Here is an 18,533-nt window from a genome sequence, read left to right as displayed (position 1 = left end):
GGCAGCCATTTTGTGAGTTGCCCTCACATAGGCAGATGACTAAGGCCAAACACGATTCTGAAGGACACGTATACCTTTGCTGACTTCTCTGCGACCTGGGCAAGCTGACTCCACTGCCCAAGGCCAAACCTGTTCGGTCAGTTCCTCTCCCAGTGGCCGAACGAGATAGCATCAAGGCACCACATGCCATAAACCTTTCATCACACACAAACCACGCCTAATCTCGCACACACCTGTCCCTGTTTCCTACTTTATGACTTGCTTTACCATGAGGAGGTGCCCGTTTTTATTGGGGATCCGTCGATATCTAATGAAAATACTGGGCCTTGCCGAATAAATAATTGTGGGCTGAACAAACTGAAATATGGGCTTGTCATCATGACTCTGCTTTTCCTTTGTAGAAAAAACATGTGAATGGTCAACTGAAATGTAAAGAATGTTTTCCTAAAGCTTAATATTTTGTATAAAAAGAGAAGGCTGGCTTTGTAAGATTGAGTAGTCTCCTGAGAATATACACCGTGTTGTACTTCTAGGACGTCTGTTACTTGGTTGCAGCCAATAAATTCGATCCTTGACTTCACCTAGAAGACTCTGTGTTTCTGTAGTCTGAGCAGGAAGAACTCGGAGTCTTAGGGTGTACCGTGACACCGCTGGGTTCCGAAAAACCCAGTACTTCATCTGGCGCCCAACGTAGGGCGATATCAGCGGTACCGGTCCAAGCCAGCGGTTCGTGAGGAGCTTCGTGTGAAAATTCTGGAGGAAGGCCGCCACTTCATCGACCCCTGCATGTCGAGGTGGTCCGAAAGTCTTTGCTGCGAGGTTCCCCGCTTCCTGACGGCTACGAAGGACTGCTGCCCTGGCTATCGCCCTGCTTTGGACCCTTGTTTGGTAGAGCGAAACGATAGACGAGTCTTCTGGTGACGTCATCGATACCTCAGTTAAGTATAAGTGGAGCGTCTCCCAGTCCTTAGTTTGGTTCTTAGTTTGGGTATCCCCTTGGGATCTTTGATTTGGAACTTGCAAGTACCAAAGCCGAAGGACTCGTGTATTCACGAGAATTTCGTATTCGATAATCCTTTGAAGTTTGAAGCTAGACTAGAGAGCGAAGATGCCTGGGCTTAGCAGACTTGGAAATTTGTTTTGTCTTGGTTGTAATAATAGGGATTCCCGATTGGAGGACTTTTGTCCGGTTCCTCCGATTGGAACTCCAACTTATGAATTGTATGGGAAACATGGAGTAGGCCCCATCACATACAATGAAGTATGGATCCGATACACCAGAAAGGATGGTGTTTTAAAATGGCCCCAATATGGTAGCTTTGACACGGAATTCATAGATAACCTCGAAGTTAAACTTTTCAAGAAGAAAGCCCGGCTGGCAATATTTGACGCTTTCCGCCTATGGCGTAAGGAAGCCAAACAGAAGGAAATTAAATTAGCGAAGAAAAATAAGAGAGAAAGGGGTATCTCGATAATGCAAGCTGCTATGCAGTTTAAAGATAACGAAGAAGAACAGATGAGTGAGCAGTTGCACAGGCAACGTAAAATGGTAATCGATAAATGCTATCCAGTTTTGCCGCCTCTTCAGCAAGATGCAGCAAAAGAACTTGAAAAAGATCCCCTTATGTCGCATTTATTGAGTTCGCCACCCCCCTATGCGCAAAATGCTACGGCACCTCCGCAACTTTTAGCTGCGCAACCTTTGGTTGTTGTGCCTCCTGCTCCTCCACAGCCACCAGCTGTTCTCCAGTTGGCTCCTATTCCTCCGGTGCAGCCTCCTCAAGGGCCACCAACTTTGACATCTGCTCTGCCTTTACTTCCTACAACTTTAACCACTATATCGACTCCCACTCCTGGTATTCCTCCTGACACTGCCTCTGCATCTGCCTTGCCTCACCCTGCTTTTCCGCTTGTCTTTTCATCGACTTCTCCTTCTGTTCGACAAAGAGTGACTAGCACTGTCACTAGTCTTCTATATCCTTTCTTTGGGGCGACAAGTACGACCCCTATCTCAGAGCGTAAACAGTTGCGTAGTCAACTGCCTGATTCTAGAGAGAAGGAAACGTTGAATTATTTGGCACGTAAATGGATTACTGACTCAACAGGTTATGACCTAAAGTCTGTTATGGATGTCTTCCATCAGTGGGAAGCACCGAAGCAGAGATACGTTTTCGAGAAAATGTGTGTTTTTCTGTGTGAAGATTTAGAGGAGAATGATTTGGAGCCTAATCCGCCCGAGTTGAGTCGTGTACGGTTCGAGTTTTCAAAAGGCCCGATTGTGGGTTCAGATGTTGAGAAAGCGGTTGCGACATTGTCATCCTTCAGGAGTGAAGGCGTTTCTCGTTCATTGTTTGATTCCTCTGTTATAAAGAAGGTGAGACAATATCCCATGAGAGCAGTTCCTCCGGTATGGAAGGAAGCAGTACAGGCCGATGCCGCTCTTCATATTGATGCTGTACCGGCTCATTTTCAGCGTGTTTGGGTACATGTTCCATGGAAGCGAGCTGAAGTTTTGGCCCTTAAACAGACATTGCCTGATCCCTGTAAGAATCCTGCAGGGTATTACAAGGAATTGACACAAACTGCAGGTTCATGCATCATGAATTTAGCCGATATAGACATGTTGTTTGGGAATGTTGTTCCACAGCCTTTATGGGGAAAGATTCGTCATGCAGACCATGATCAGGAGTTAGGTGACTCATGGGCTAATATTACTGCTGCAGATGGCCGACAAGTTGGTGGTGCTAAACCCGAGCCTTTAGTAGCAGGATCATTAATTACATGAAAACTTTAATGCCTGCGATGCGTGTGAATTGGGATAAATTGTCTGCTTGTAAGCAGAAGAAAGATGAAACAGTGTCTGATTTCTTCACCAGGTTTGAAGAAACGTTTGTCGACCACAGTGATCAAGATATGAGTACAGAAGGTGGTCAACGGTTGTTCGTCGATAAGTTCGTACATAATTTGCTTCCCGAGTTGTGTAAGAAGTTAAAAGATTCAGAAAGTTCTTGGGCCGTTTCCTCTTCAGCACAGATATTGGCTACTGCACAGTACTATGAAAATCGAGATAAAGAGGAGAAAGATAGAGCAGAGAAGAAAACTAAAGAGTTAAAAACGAAGGTTCTGTTGCAGCAAGCGTATCCGCCACGTGGTGGTCAGAATAACTATCAGCAACCTCAACAGTATCAGAGGAACTCGCAAAGGGTCGAGTTTTCTCAACCACGTGTTCCTGTAGGTCCCAATCAGTGTTCGTATTGTAAGGAAGAGGGTCATTTCAAGTATAGTTGTCCTATTTTGCTACAGCGCGCGAATGGTGTTTCTGGCGTAAGAGGTCGAGGTGTTCAGCAAGCTCCTAGAGGTAGAGGACGTGGAAATTTTCCCCAGAACGCGCGTTCCCTTCCGCCTCAAAATTCAAAGAATAGTTTTAATCAGCAGAATAACGCATCTGGTAGGACGGCTCAGTACTATGCGGATGACTACTATGCAGAAGATGAGCATATGGAAAGTAATGATTGCTAGGACAGCCATAGACAAAGAGAGGGAGTTGTTTCAGTTCCAGTAGACCAGAGTGGGCCTTATGTTGAGGTGATTACATCAGGTGTGTCAGAGCCTTTTCTGTTGGATGCTGGTGCTACAAAGAGTTCTATTATGCATTCTAAACTCCCTGGCGCACCTTTGTCTTGCGAAACGAATGTTTCAGTAGGTTTTTCTGGCGCCCTGGTTAGGAACCCAGTTTCTAGTCCTATGTCCCTTTCTGTTGGACCTTGCGAATTCGAAGCACCCCTTATTCTGACAACAGGTTGTGGTGAAAACTTGTTGGGATTGGATCTTTTGAAAAGATTGTATGCAACTTTGTACTATTCTCCCTTGGGAGTACAACTTACACTGGGTGAGAAAGTGATTTCTTCAATGTATTTGTCGAAGGACAAACTTCCGACAGAATTGTCGTTTCTTCCCGATATTTTTTGGGCTACTGGTCCTAATGATGTGGGTCTTTTGGAAATACCACAATATGTTGTAACATTGAAAGCCAATGTTAAAATGCCACGCATTCCCCAGTAAAAGATTTCTAGTGAAGGTGAAAAAGCGCTGCTAGAGATCATTTATGATTTGATTGAAAAAGATGTAATTGAAGGGACAAGAGGCAACGTTTGCAATAGTCCTGTTCTGCCTGTTTTGAAGCATACTGATCCTTCTCAGCCACCTGTTTACAGGTTCGTGATTGATCTTAGAGAGGTGAATAAGATTGTTGTGCCACAATTTCCAGTTGTTCCTGATATCACTGCATTATTGCCTATGATTCCAGCTTCCGCTACTTGATTTTTGGTGATTGACTTGAAGAATGCTTTCTTCAGCATCCCGATTGCCGAGGAAAGTAGGGATATTTTTGGCTTCAGTTTAGGAGGACGAAGCTTCCGCTTCAAACGCGCTCCCCAAGGCTACTGTGAAAGTCCATCGATATATAGTCAGGCTTTAAAAACACAACTTGATACAATTGTTCTACCTGATGGTGCTACCCTTGTCCAGTACGTCGACGATTTGCTTGTTGCTGCAGACACTGAGGAAATCTGTAAAGAAGCCACGTTGTCATTGTTGCGTCATTTGTCTGAGTTGCATCACAAAGTGTCCCTTTCCAAATTGAAATATTGTCGACAAGAAGTGACCTACTTAGGTCATCTCTTAACGAAGGAGGGAAGGAAACTGACCCCAGAAAAAATCCAGGCAATAGCGAAATTGAGTGTGCCAAGAACACAGAGAGAAGTGCGTGCTTTCTTGGGTATTACATCATATTGCAGACAATGGATACCAAATTTTTCGTTGATGGCCAAACCTCTTTTGGCATTAACCTGTAAAGATACACCGAATCCCCTTCCATTGTCTGAAGAGTGTCGGAAAAGTTTTTCCGAATTGCGTAAAGCATTATGTTCGGCTCCTGTGTTGGGTACCCCCGACTACAGTAAGCCCTTTACATTGTATGTCCATGAGAAAGAAGGTTGTGCATTGTCGGTGTTGACACAATTGTTCGGAGACAAGCAGCGTCCATGCGCATATTTTTCGCCGACTTTACACCCGGTAGCTTAAGCATTGCCGAGTTGTTTAAGAGCCACAGCGGCAGCAGCTGTTTCTATTCGACAGTCTGCTGGTTTAGTGATGAATAATACATTGATTGTGATGGTTCCACATGCAGTGGACACGTTGTTAAACAGGGCCAAGACACAGCACTTAACTAGTGCTCGGTTGTCAGGTTACGAGTTGACACTGTTAGCGAGTCATGTACACATAAAAAGATGCAACACGCTTAACCCAGCTACGTTGTTGCCGATTGTAGCAGAGACAGATGCTTCAGAACAGCATGATTGTTTTCTCAGAACAGAAGAAGAAACGAAAGGGAGAATAGACCTCCAAGATACTCCTCTTGTGAAGTGTGATGGTACATTATGGGTGGATGGTTCATGTTTCAAGCTTCCGAATGGTGACACGACTGCAGCATATGCTGTTACGACTTTGCATACGATTGTTGAAGCTGCACGTATCCCACATAATTCAGCTCAAGCAGCAGAGTTGATTGCACTTACACGAGCATGTGTGTTGTCAAAAGGAATGAAAGTGACCATCTATACCGACAGCCAGTATGCATTTGGTGTGGCTCACAGTTTCGGACGATTGTGGAAAGAACGTGGATTTCTGACCTCGCATGGAGCTAAGATACAGCATGGTCAGTTGGTGAATGAGCTCCTTGAATCACTTACTTTGCCCTTGCAAGTTGGGATTGTAAAATGCAGTGCACACAAGAAGGTGACGGATGATGTTGGTCGTGGAAATGCATTTGCTGACGAAGTCGCAAAAGAAATAGCAAGGAATGTGATGAGCCGAATGTATGTTGCGGGCCCTGCAAGATGGATTGGTGACGTTGGAATGTGTGAAGATACGATAGAGAGTGTGAAGTCTATTCAAGCTGAAGCTACAGAGAAAGAATTGAGTGTGTGGAGAGAAAGTACGGGTAAAATGGATGCCAATGGTTGTTGGATTGAATTGTCAGAGCATCAGAGATGGTTGTTACCCGATGCGTATGTGCTTGCAGTGGTTACGATGGCCCATGGAATGGCTCATATCAGCGTGAAAGGGATTTGTAAGTTGTTGGCTCCGGTATGGCAAAATGCTGGAATTCCCAAGTGTGCAGAGAATGTTGTCAAGAATTGTATGGTGTGTCTGAAGTACAATCCTGGTAGGGGAACCCCAACTCCAGCTGGTCATTTTGCGCCTCCAACGTACCCGTTCGAGGTTTTGCAGCTAGATTTCATCCACATGGAAAGGTGCAACAATTTGAAAATACGTACTCGTTGTTGTTTGTGCCTTTTCAAGATGGGTAGAAGCATATCCCCTAAAAGACAACACTGCCTTATCCACAGCTAAAGCCCTTGTGAAAGAATTCTTCCCTAGATTTGGAATGCCGAGAATGGTCTGGAGTGACAATGGGAGTGAATTTGTGGGTCGAGTGATGAAGAAAGTATGTGAAGGGCTAGACACTCAACAGAAATTTCACTCTGCAAATCACCCCCAATCAGCTGGACTATTAGAATGCTATAATGGCACACTAAAGCTAAAATTAGCCAAGATCCAAGCGAGCTCTGGTCTTAAATGGCCTGACGCTCTGCCTTTAGCACTCCTATCAACCAGAATGACTGTACATTCGCGGGTGGGACTTAGTCCCTATGAGATTGTGTTCGGCCGCCCGGCCAACATATGGGGAGTGCCAAGGCCGACAAAATTCAGTGAAATCGAACACCCTGTACTGCTTGACTATTTGTATGCATTGACGGCTAAATTGCGTGTTTTACACCAACAGGTTCACGATACTCTGCCTCAGGTCTCTGAAGCTCCAGGACACCCAATCAATCCTGGATCCTGGGTGCTGGTAAAAAAATTTCAGCGAACAAAGAACGACCAGCCCCGGTGGACCGGCCCACACCTCGTCCTTCTGTCAACGAGATCAGCTGTTCGAGTGGAAGGAAAAAAACACTGGATCCACGGTGTACACTGCAAGAGGGTACCTTTGCCTCTCCCGTACGACCGGTGGGTCCAGGAGGGCGTCGCCGACTCAGAGACTGAAACTGCGCCTCGATTTCTGCCTTTTAGTGTTGCACGTATAAAAGGAACAATTACTGAGAAAGAAAGTGACAATCTCTTGCAAGCAGCTGTGCCGCCGTCAATTCGATTGGACACTACAGAGCCTGAACTCCTTTTCCAAGATCAGACAATACCTGGAAAGAAAAGATATAATCTGAGGCCGAGAACTATGGACAAATAAAAAGATACTTTTCTTTGCTATTTTTTGAAAGTGCAGCTCTCCCATCAAAGAAACTTTTTTATTTTTGTTTTTCGAACCACCATCCGGGTTCCGCTATAGGGTCGCGGTTGCCCAAAGTCTTTGGGGTGCAGCTGAAGACGTTTGGTCGACAGTTCTGGTTGGTCTAAGGGAGTTGCCCTGGACTGAAGGAAGCATTCCTTAGCATAGAACACCCTACCATCGCGAGCAGCATTTTAGAGAGGATGGAGTTTTTCGAGATGGAGAGACCTGCCAAAACAACGAACTTTAAAACCAGAATATGTAGAATGATGACCAAGAAAAGCTTTTTGATATTGTGCATTTTCATGTTATTCAGTGTGATGATGTTTTTAATAGGATATGTTTTATTCTCTTTTCAAGTGACATTTGCACCCACTACATCGCCCATTCCTCCTCCTTCTACTATTTCCTCACATTCTTTTCAACCTCTTCCTGAACATGAATCCGCTAGGAGATTAGAGTTTATTAATAACTCCTTTGTTCAGCTTTTGCACCAACACCAACTAGTAATGAACACGACTAACTGTTGGGTGTGTGGTCTTATGCCTCATACAACGGATAAAGGTATTCCTTATTTGGTCCTGCCATTCAGCCATAATGGTTCTGTGTGGGCATACAGAACAATGATAATCAAAGAGATTCTATCAAAAAAAGTGAAAAGTGATAATATTTGTATTGGTTTTGGTTTTTCTAAATCGTGCTAGGCTCTCTCTTAAGGGTGGAAAAACGAAAGCACAATGTGCTTTTTAAAATACCCCTCACACACTAAAAAAATCCATTAGTGTCATGCTTCATCATAGGGGTCTTCCCGCCCCTATAATGGGACGGGGCGTGCTACGACCAAACGAAATACGCGGGAGCACTTATATTGTGACAGTGGCTATGTGTAAGTGCACAGGTGTCAGTGAAAGTGTAGGGACCTCAAAAAGTGAATATATAAAAAAAGTTTAAAAATTCCCTGGCATAGTAGAAAAAAATTATTTTATTCACTTCTCTAGCTGGGAACATTAAGAAGGGGTTGTGAGGTAGAGCATTAGATAGCTACCTAGTCGACATACAGAACAATGTTCATCTATGCACCTGAAATCTACCCCCTACGTTCTGTAACAGACAATCCTAAGAATAGTGCTCTAGTTAAGGGTATAGTAGACATGATTAAGGAAGATATTTCCTACAAAACTATCCCGAGAGATGAGACACTAGTATATATAGGATGGAACGTAACCGGATGTGGAGCTACTCTAAGTGAGAAACAGCAAGCTAAGAGATCTTCCCCGATTTGGATTGTACCCCATACGGGTCACCTATGTCTGCAAGGTAATGGCAGGAATCCCAGAGCTCAGCTAGGGAAGAGTATCTGTACTGAAACATATGTTTTTGCGTCCCAGACTTCCCCTTCGTTCCTAGCAGCTAAGGGTACCTATTTCATCTGCCAAGATAGAGCCTATACATGGTTGCCCCCTGACTTTTCGGGCACATTTTTTGTTTCGTTTCTGTTGCCTCCCACCTACACAGCTGCGGCAGATTACCATAAGACAAGGATAGTTAGAGGTGTCTTCAGTAAAGAAGACACTGCAGGACAAGAATTTGGGGACTTCGTAAAGGGTTTTCTGCCGTTCTGGGGACCAATGGTTAACAGCAGGAACATAAGGCAATTGACAAGGGTTGTTGAATCCACCGTAATTGAAACTGCCGGTGCCCTTAGTAACTTGACTGCTGAGCTCCAGTCGGATCGTCTTATGACCCAGGGTCACGTTAGATGTCATACTTGCAGACCGAGGTGGGGTATGTAAATTGATCCAATCGAGTTGCTGTGTTTTCATTCCAGATAGCGCTCCAACAGTGTACCAGGCCATCTCCAAACTGCATAAGATTTCCGAATCTAGTCATGTGGATAAAGGAGATTGGTCGTTGATGGGATGGTTCTGGGAACTGATATCCGCCTGGGGATGGAAAATTCTGATGGTCATTGGGATGATCTTAGCCATTCTTTTCCTGTTCTGTCTGTGCGTACAGTGTGCTCCTGCAATATGTGGCCTCTGTGCTACATCATGTGTAAGGAAACCTGTATCAAAGGACGAGCTAAGTAATAGGATGATGCTACAGCAACATCTCAATGACTTTAGGAATATAGACCTGGACTCAGATTAGCGTGAGGATAGGTTTCTTGCCTATGTAAGGACAAAAGGAGGGTCTGTAGTACTGAAAATTCTGGACCCGTGTTATAAACATCATTGTAGCATGACGATTTTGTTATCAGAAGACCGAGAATGGCTAGTACTCTATGCACAAGCATTTTCGTCATATTCGAGTAACGATTTCACCCTGAAATCGTAGTTTTCGTCCTGAACCCTCGGCTTCTTCTGTGTACGGCAGCCATTTTGTGAGTTGCCCTCACATAGGCAGATGACTAAGGCCTTACACGATTCTGAAGGACACGTATACCTTTGCTGACTTCTCTGCGACCTGGGCAAGCTGACTCCACTGCCCAAGGCCAAACCTGTTCGGTCAGTTCCTCTCCCAGTGGCCGAACGAGATAGCATCAAGGCACCACATGTCATAAACCTTTCATCACACACAAACCACGCCTAATCTCGCACACACCTGTCCCTGTTTCCTATTTTATGACTTGCTTTATGATGAGGAGGTGCCCGTTTTTATTCGGGGTCCGTCGATATCTGATGAAAATACTGGGCCTTGCCGGATAATTGATTGTGGGCTGAACAAACTGAAATATGGGCTTGTCATCATGACTCTGCTTTTCCTTTGTAGTGAAAACATATGAATGGTCAACTGAAATCTAAAGAATGTTTGCCTAAAGCTTAATATTTTGTATAAAAAGAGAAGGCTGGCTTTGTAAGATTGAGCAGTCTCCTGAGAATATACACCGTGTTGTACTTCGAGGACGTCTGTTACTTGGTTGCAGCCAATAAATTCGATCCTTGACTTCACCTAGAAGACTCTGTGTTTCTGTAGTCTGAGCAGGAAGAACTCTGAGTCATAGGGTGTACCTTGAGACCGCTGGGTTCCGAAAAACCCAGTACTTCAGAGGATAGTGTCGGGAGAGATCCAAGCCTGGATCAGAGATGTGAAGAACCTGAAAGCAGAGGGGACAGAGTATGGGTCACTAGCCAGCGACCATGAGGGCGATAAGCGGATGCCCACCCATGTCAGGTGAAGAAGGTGAAGAAGGTGAAGCCAGGAGCTGGATTCGAGCTGTCCCATGAAGGATGTTGAGTGCTGCGGTGTCAGTGCCCGGATTGGACCCAACAAGCCTTGGAAACTGCAACCCACGCAGAAAGCAGAGATAGGCTTTGGTGCAGACCAGCAAGGTCTGGGTGACTCGCCACTTGGTAAGGAGTCAGGACACATCTGGAGCAACCAGGGAAGCCCAAGGAAAAGTAGAGTACCTTCGAGGGGACCCACCAGTTGATCGCAAAGGGCCCTCGAGCACACATGCTAGAAACGGGCTCACGGAACACTCGCGGAGTGTAGGCCCCCAATCTTTGGTGCAGATGGTGCTCGGGGCATGGACTACAAGTAGCCCAATGCACAACTTCAGAAAGGCTCAGGAAGTTGATGCACTAGCAAATGTGCACGGTGTCCAGGAGTTCTGGCCCCACGTCTCTCATAAGGGCTGCGGGTCTCAGCTTTGCTGGGATCTCGTATTGGCCTCTGAGAAAGTCTGGAAGTCCATGTCCAGTGTCACAAATACTTTGGAGTCCGGCGGGAGCTTTGGAAATTCAGACCAGCAAGATGCTTCTTTGGTGCCTGTTTGAACAGGGGATTGATTCACTCCTTGATCTCAAGGGAGATTCTTCCATCTTCTAGTTGTGTGGAATGTCGAAGTTCCAGGATATATGTAGCAGAGTTTTGTCCAGGTGTAATCTGAAGTCCTAAGGACTGGGGTCCCATACTTATACTAAGAAAGGGGGTTGGACATACTCTGTGGACCCACTTATGGGAGGGTCAGGAAAGAGGGTTGGTACCCCCATGTCCTTTGTCCAGTTTCACGCCAGAGATGGGGCTGAGAGCTCCTGCAACTGGTTTGAACTGGGGTATGCACAGGGACACCAAGTATGCCCCCAGCATTGTCTGAACAGCACTCTCTGAGTGCCCCCACCCAGCCCCAATACACTAAAGCCTGTCTGGGAAGTGGTTACACCTCCCTATGACAGGAAACCTGTTGTCAGGACTCCCCTGCCGGAGTTTCTTCCTGCAGCAGGAGGTCAGACCAGTGTCTGTGGCTACAGCATCCATTTTGTGATGCTAGGGTTCTTTTAAACTATTACCGGTCAGACCAGTCTGTACATGTCTTCTCACGACATGTTTCCATGCAGCCATTCCCAAGTTATCATTTACCTCGAGGTTATAATGCACTTAAGAGTATGTGGTCTGGCTGCATCACAGAACAGCTTCAGAGAATAGATTTTGAAATCTGCAGAGGGGTCCTGCCCATGCACGGGCACCTTCTCACACAAAACCAAGCACTCTGCCTTCAGGATTGATAAGGCCTGCCATAGGAGTGACTGATAGGTTTATATGTGTCAGTGTTTTAAAGGTAGATATAGGTAACCTATATCTTGGTAAGGGGTGCATGCACCACCTTACCCAGGCTGCAGTAGCAGTCCTGTGGTGCCATTTTGGAAGGCTTTCCAGAGGTGGCATAATACATGCTTCAGCCCCTGGTAGGCCTCTGGGCTACCTATGCCCTTAGTACCTAAGGTATAAGGTACCATATACTAGGGACTCACCAGGTTAATCCAGTAACCAATCTGTAGTGTACCTAATGTACATGCAATCAATTTAGAGAGGGAGCAGCTAGACTGGGGTCCTGGATAGCAGGCCCCCCGCCAGACTAAAGTAAAAAAACTGTGAAAAACCAGCAAAAAGTGGGGGTAACCATAGTAAGCAGATCCTACTCTCCTACAGTTCTATCAAATGCAGACACATTTTTAAGGGAGCCATTGGGATAAAGGGGGAGTCTAGATTAGGGTAATTACTGATCTTTAGACTTGAGAACTTAGACCCCCACTATTTCTAGGAAAGAACTTGTGTTCTTGACGGGACTTTGGGGCATATTTAAAATAAATGACGTATCGCTGAACCAAGGCAGCTATATGTTCAAATTTCTTGCACCTGTGAGAAAAATCCTTACGACACCATAGATGCGCTGTGTTTACAATACGGGGCTCCATGGCACAAGGCCCCAAGAGCAAGGTCCCAAGTATGCGTCATGAATTCTGATGTATCTGTGGGAAGGATGCCATAAGGCATACTGCTCAAAAGTGATTCATTGCTACTGTTGGTCATAAAACTGACTCAACTACAGCTATGCGTCAAAAAAGAGAGGTGATGAATCAGGTGTAGGAATTTTGATGCATCTCAAACTCAGCGGGCCACCTCCCAAAGATGTGTCACTTTGGGAAAAAGTAAAAAATACCATTGCCTCAGTTTTACAGGGGATTTTATGTGGGAAAGCATACCATGCATATATTAAAACTAACATGTTGCAGCTGATTCAGATGAAGGAAAAAAAACAACGCATTAGCCTAGATGCATCACCTTGTAAATATGGAGCAGTGCATAAAAGAAATGACGCAGTGGAGCGGAAGCTCCTTTTAAATATACCCTTTGTTCCAATATGTTGTGCAACAGGTTACACGAAGGTGCCATAGAGATTATAATGGAGAATGATCCGAAGAAGTACTGTATCCAGGATAGAGAGACAGGCTACTGAGCCGAAGCTGGGCTGATGACATCACTGGGGAAGTCTTGAATTATGAGCTGTCAATGCAGAAGCACTACAGTAGAGCACACTGCTAGTGGCAAGTTTTCCAAAAAGGATGAAGTAAAAGCACAGAAAGTAGGTATAAATTATAAAGCAAGGATGCTATGTAGGCCCAGATGTACAAGCATCTTGTAACAGTCTATACTTTGTGGACTTAGGTTACCAGAGGAGAATTGGGGTCTTGCGGAAGAAAAGACAACATAAAGTATTCTGTAGCTGAAGAGGAAGAACCTGCAAATCTACTGAAAACAATTTGGGGTTAAACCCGAACTGTCAACATTATGCTGTGATGGCTCTTACATAAGTGGACGCTGAAATGTTTATGGGGAATGACTGCCAGTCCTGTAATTCAATTTAGGCACAGTGGAGGCCCTGAAATAACTGGCAAAATTTATATTTTTATGTGTTGTTTGATTGGTATGCACACAATGCACTCACTTGAAGCCCTTCGTCTACAAATTTAGTAAGACTAACATCGACAGGCATCAAAGTGGAAAGAAATGACTCAATTTGCTGACTCCTACTACAATTGGAAAGTTAAAGCCCCTCCACTGCTTACTAACACAGCACCAGGGTCAATGCTTGGTGTAAGAAGGGGGATAGTCCTTGCATAAAGACACATAGGGGCAGAATTACAAATGTTTTGTGCTGGGTTTGGTCACAAAAATGATGCACACCTGAGCAAAATGTTTTTTTGTTAATTTAATTTGAAGTGCAAAACTTATCTTGCTCAGCAAAGGTGCCTTAAAGTAATGCAAAGCAGCGCAGAGTAGTGGTAGTCAGGTAGTGTAGTTGAAAAATTAACTAGAGGGGGGAATATTAATATGGAAATTGATGCATACATCGATGAAAATGCAATATCGTCTTTATTGACAGAATCACCCATTGTGAGCTCTACATTAACCTCGAATCACAAATAAAGACTTGGTCTCTTTCTTTCCTCATTTTCTATGTTCATTTCCCCTTCTTTATTCCCCTTATTCAAAATATTGTAAAATGATAATTGTTTTAAGGTGCAGCTTCTCATTATGCCCCCATTTTCCGGTTTTGTTTCCTTCTCATTGATTGCTCTGATCAGGTTTTCATCCCTCCTTGTTATACACCTTGCCTGTTAGTTTTTGCTTTTTATTCGACATAGCAGTTGCAGTATTGCTGTGCCTTTGTTCTTAACAGTATCAATAAAGCTTCTCAAACACAAAAAAAACGTTGTCAGAAGTCAAAAATTGCAATACATCCAGTTTTAGTGTTAGTACAGTATTTGTGAAAGCACATAAATATGGCCCAATCAAATCCTGTACTTAGGGGCACCAACATATGAGCGGGGCCTACGCCTCTTTGTCTGTAGGACATTTGCACTGTCAAGCCAGACCTTAAAATCCATGTAGGTAAATGACTGCCTTCCTACCGTGTGTGCCCTGCTAGAGAAAAACACAGTAAATTATCTAGTTATCTGAGAACAACAACTGCCCACGACGCAAAGGAGGCCTCGGATATGGGCAGCAACTCGGCCTCCCGCACGGAGGTGTCGGGCTCTGCGGCCAGCTTGCAACTCTTCCCCAAGATTACTGCCCAGGAGGCGGAGACTCTTTAATTGCAGCTATGGAAGACGACGATTGGTAACGTATGAGGAGCACACTGGGACAGGGGTGAGTGGTTGGGTGCGGGTCCGCACACTAGCTGAGGGCACGCTGTAAGAGACAACAACACAGCGGTCGGGCGAGTGTACGTGGTACCACCCCCCCACAGCATAGCCATGTTCTGGTTTGACTGTCACCCACGTTGGGCGCTGAAGTTTGGACCTCAGGTTTGTTCACTTGGGGACCCTGTAGTTGGAAGGTTGAATGTTCTACTGGCACTCGAGACACTACGTTTGTTACATTACCACCTGATAGCACAGAGCCTGTTTCTGACACTTAACACAGTATACCATGGGGACTCTTAACAAGTATAAACTGTGCACCAGGAACGTGCGGGGACTGGGGTCTGTCCACAAGCGACACAGACTATTGGCACAGCTTAATAGAAGGAATGTGACGGTGGCTTGCCTTCAAGAAACTCACCTGAACAATGCTGAGAGTGTGAAGCTGCTTAAAAAATGGAAGGGGCAATTGTATGCAACCACTTACTCTGTGTTTTCGAGAGGGGCAGCTATATGGCTTAGGAACTCTGTCCCCTTTAGGCTACTGGACAAAAGACTGGACCCGGAGGGTAGATATGTATTCATACGTGGGATGCTGGATGGCTCCCCTGTTGTGCTTGGCAGTGTATATGCACCGAACTCTAGCCAGTCAGACTTTCTAGATACCATTACTGAAGTGCTAGCTGACTGGGCGGCCTTCCCCTGGATCATAGGTGGGGATTTTAATGCTGTCTTAGATATCTCCCTAGACAGGTCACACCCTCCACTACATGCCACTGAAAGTAGGAGACAGGCGAATGCACTTGCGCAGTGGGTGGGAGGTTGGGAATTAGCTGATGCATGGAGGAGCAAACACTTACGGAACAGAGAATACACGTTCTATTCCCCGCCCCACGGGCTGCACACTAGGATAGACCATATTTTATGTGCTAATTCCTTACTGGGAGGGGTGCTGACAGCCGAACATATGGGTAAGACCCTTTCTGACCACAACCCGGAAGAGGTTTCCTTGCAGTGGGGTAGGGTCACAACGCCAATACCAACTTGGCGTCTGCCACCAGAGATGCTTGAGGACACTGTCTTTAAGGCGACCATAGCAGACGCCATAACCGGCTACTTTCACACGAACGCTGATACGGCCAGTTCCCGTCAGATAGAATGGGATGCCTTTAAAGTTTACATCAGGGGGGAGGCGATGGGCACACGAGTGGGCATGAGACACACTGTGATGGAGATGCTTAAGGGGGTGGAGGACCGTCTAGCCATGCTGGAGAGCGAGGCTGCAGGTACGAACCTACCCTTCACACCCTTGCAAGAGTCACATATACAACACGCTGAACTGTTGGAGGACCTGCGCGTCCTAGATCACAGGGAATTTATATGCAGGCAACACGTGCCAGCAGATAGATCTGGGCCTCTGCTTGCCCGACTACTTAGAGACGATCCTATACGTCTGCCCATAATGGAGGTGGTCGACCGGGAAGGGGTGACGGTCTTTTCACAAGTGGACATTAATGAGGCCTTCAGGGACTACTATGGGACACTGTACGGCCCACACAGGCAGATGCAGGAGGGGGCGTTTGAGGAGTTTATGACAGACCTCGGTATGTCTCGGTTGGAGGTACATCAGCAGGAAGACTTGGCACGCCCCATTACACTCCCTGAGATACGCGGGGCTATTCATGCGCTCCCGAGGAATAAGACCCCCGGGACGGACGGCCTCCCAGCTGAATTCTATGGGGCTTACATAGACCTGCTTGCCCCACGACTACTGGTGGTGTTTCAGGAGGCGCTGAGGTCCCACGGGCTGCCAACGTCGTCCCTACAGGCACTTATTGTGTCGCTTCAAAAACCAGGTAGAGACGGCTTACAGCTCGCTAATTATAGACCTCTGTCCCTACTGAATACAGATGACAAAATACTCAGCAAGGTGCTTGCGGCGAGGTTAGCCCAGTACATCCCACAACTGATACACCCTGACCAGTGCGGTTTCGTGCCGGGCAGAAGCACGGCTATGAACCTGCGAAGACTTGGCCAGATCCTGCTTCACGATAGAGCGCCGGAGGTGACTGAAGGCTGTATCTCACTTGACCTAAAGCATGCCTTTGATTCCCTGAGGTGGGATTTCATGTTTGCGACACTTGCGCGATTTGGGATACCGCCTGAATACGTTGCCTGGGTACGGCTGCTGTATACCCGCCCGACGGCTAGGGTTCGTACAAATAGACACATCTCGACCCAAATTGAGGTGGCAAAGGGAACCAGACAGGGTTGCCCACTGTCCCCATTATTGTTTATTCTGGAATTGGAGCCGCTGTTGTGCAAGCTTCGGGCTTCAGCGTGCCATAAGGGCATACAGAGAGCCGGGACGGTCCACGTTGTGTCTGCATATGCGGACAATATTATCCTCTACTTACGTGACCTGGGGAGCGACCTTGACCCTATTCCTAGGATATTTGAAGACTTTAGGACACTATCAGGCCTCACAATTAGCGAATTTAAATCTTATGGGTTCTGCTTTGGCGCTCCCAGGGAGACTGCCTGCTTGCCCTTTACCCCGCACACTTTCCAGAAGGCCGAGACCACCTTCAGGTATCTGGGCATACAAGTGTATAGAGAGGCCAAGGATATGGTCGACGGCAACTTAGGAAAGGCGATTTCGGCGTTGAGGTCGCAGGTTAAATTCTGGACCGCACTACCCCTATCGGTGGCCGGAAGAGAAGCAATCTCGAAGATGGTGGTATTGCCCCGCCTCCTTTATTATTTTACGAATTTACCCTTTTTGGCCCCGGCGTCAATGTTCAGGACATTGAACACCATACTTACGGAGTTAATATGGGGAGCCGGTCGCCGCCGTATTAGTCTGGCTAAGCTGCAACTTCCCACTACGCAGGGCGGTATGGGGTCCCCGATCTCAAAGCATGTGCTTATGCCTGTCAACTGCAATGGCTGGCCTACTGGCTAGCGGGCCGCAATTTACACAAAATTGGAATGGTGGAGGCAGACAGGGCACGGTGGACCATTCACACTCTGTTGCTGCCGGGAGTGAACCTCCCTAGAGTGACACCCCCCCTACTTAGTCTTGCAATCACTTGTTGGAGGAGAGCGGTGAAGTACACGGACCCTGGGTCCTCATATGCCCCCACGATTCCCCTATTTGGACTTCCGCTGAGAACGGGACCACTGCAGACTCAGATGCTCACCACGTGGCATGATGCGGGTGTACTGTGTGTCGGGGACCTGTTTGCGGATGGCCGCATCATGTCCTTTGAGGATTTCCGCGCCTCACATCACGCCCCCGGGGGACTGTTTTTGCTGCATGCTAGGGTAAGACGCTATATCACAGCGACCTGGGCGCCGGAAGATGTCGAACCTTCCACGAACCCACTGCTCACGATGCAATACCTAATGGGATCAGGCAGCCACCTAACGAAGTGGATAACGAAAGGCATACGAACCGGAAAGGCCACCTCCCTACAGTCTCTGAGAAACATTTGGGAGGGTGACGTGGGGAAAGCGGTCAGGGACAAGGAATGGGAACAGATACTTGCCTTCCCGAGGATGGTGTCCAGGAATCGGAAATTAAAATTAATTCAACTTATGGTCCTACACCGGGCATACCTCACACCACACCGTCTACACGCCATGTTCCCCAACAAGGCAGACACTTGCCCCCGCTGTGGAGCGGAAGACGCACGACTACCACACATGCTATGGAGCTACCCCAAACTGGGTTACTACTGGACGACAGTACA

The sequence above is a fragment of the Lissotriton helveticus genome, chromosome 5_1 (genome assembly GCF_964261635.1).
Source record: "Lissotriton helveticus chromosome 5_1, aLisHel1.1, whole genome shotgun sequence".
NCBI classification, from domain to species: domain Eukaryota; kingdom Metazoa; phylum Chordata; class Amphibia; order Caudata; family Salamandridae; genus Lissotriton; species Lissotriton helveticus.
The sequence above is the reverse complement of the archived record's forward strand: the minus strand, read 5'-3'. Positions refer to the sequence as shown.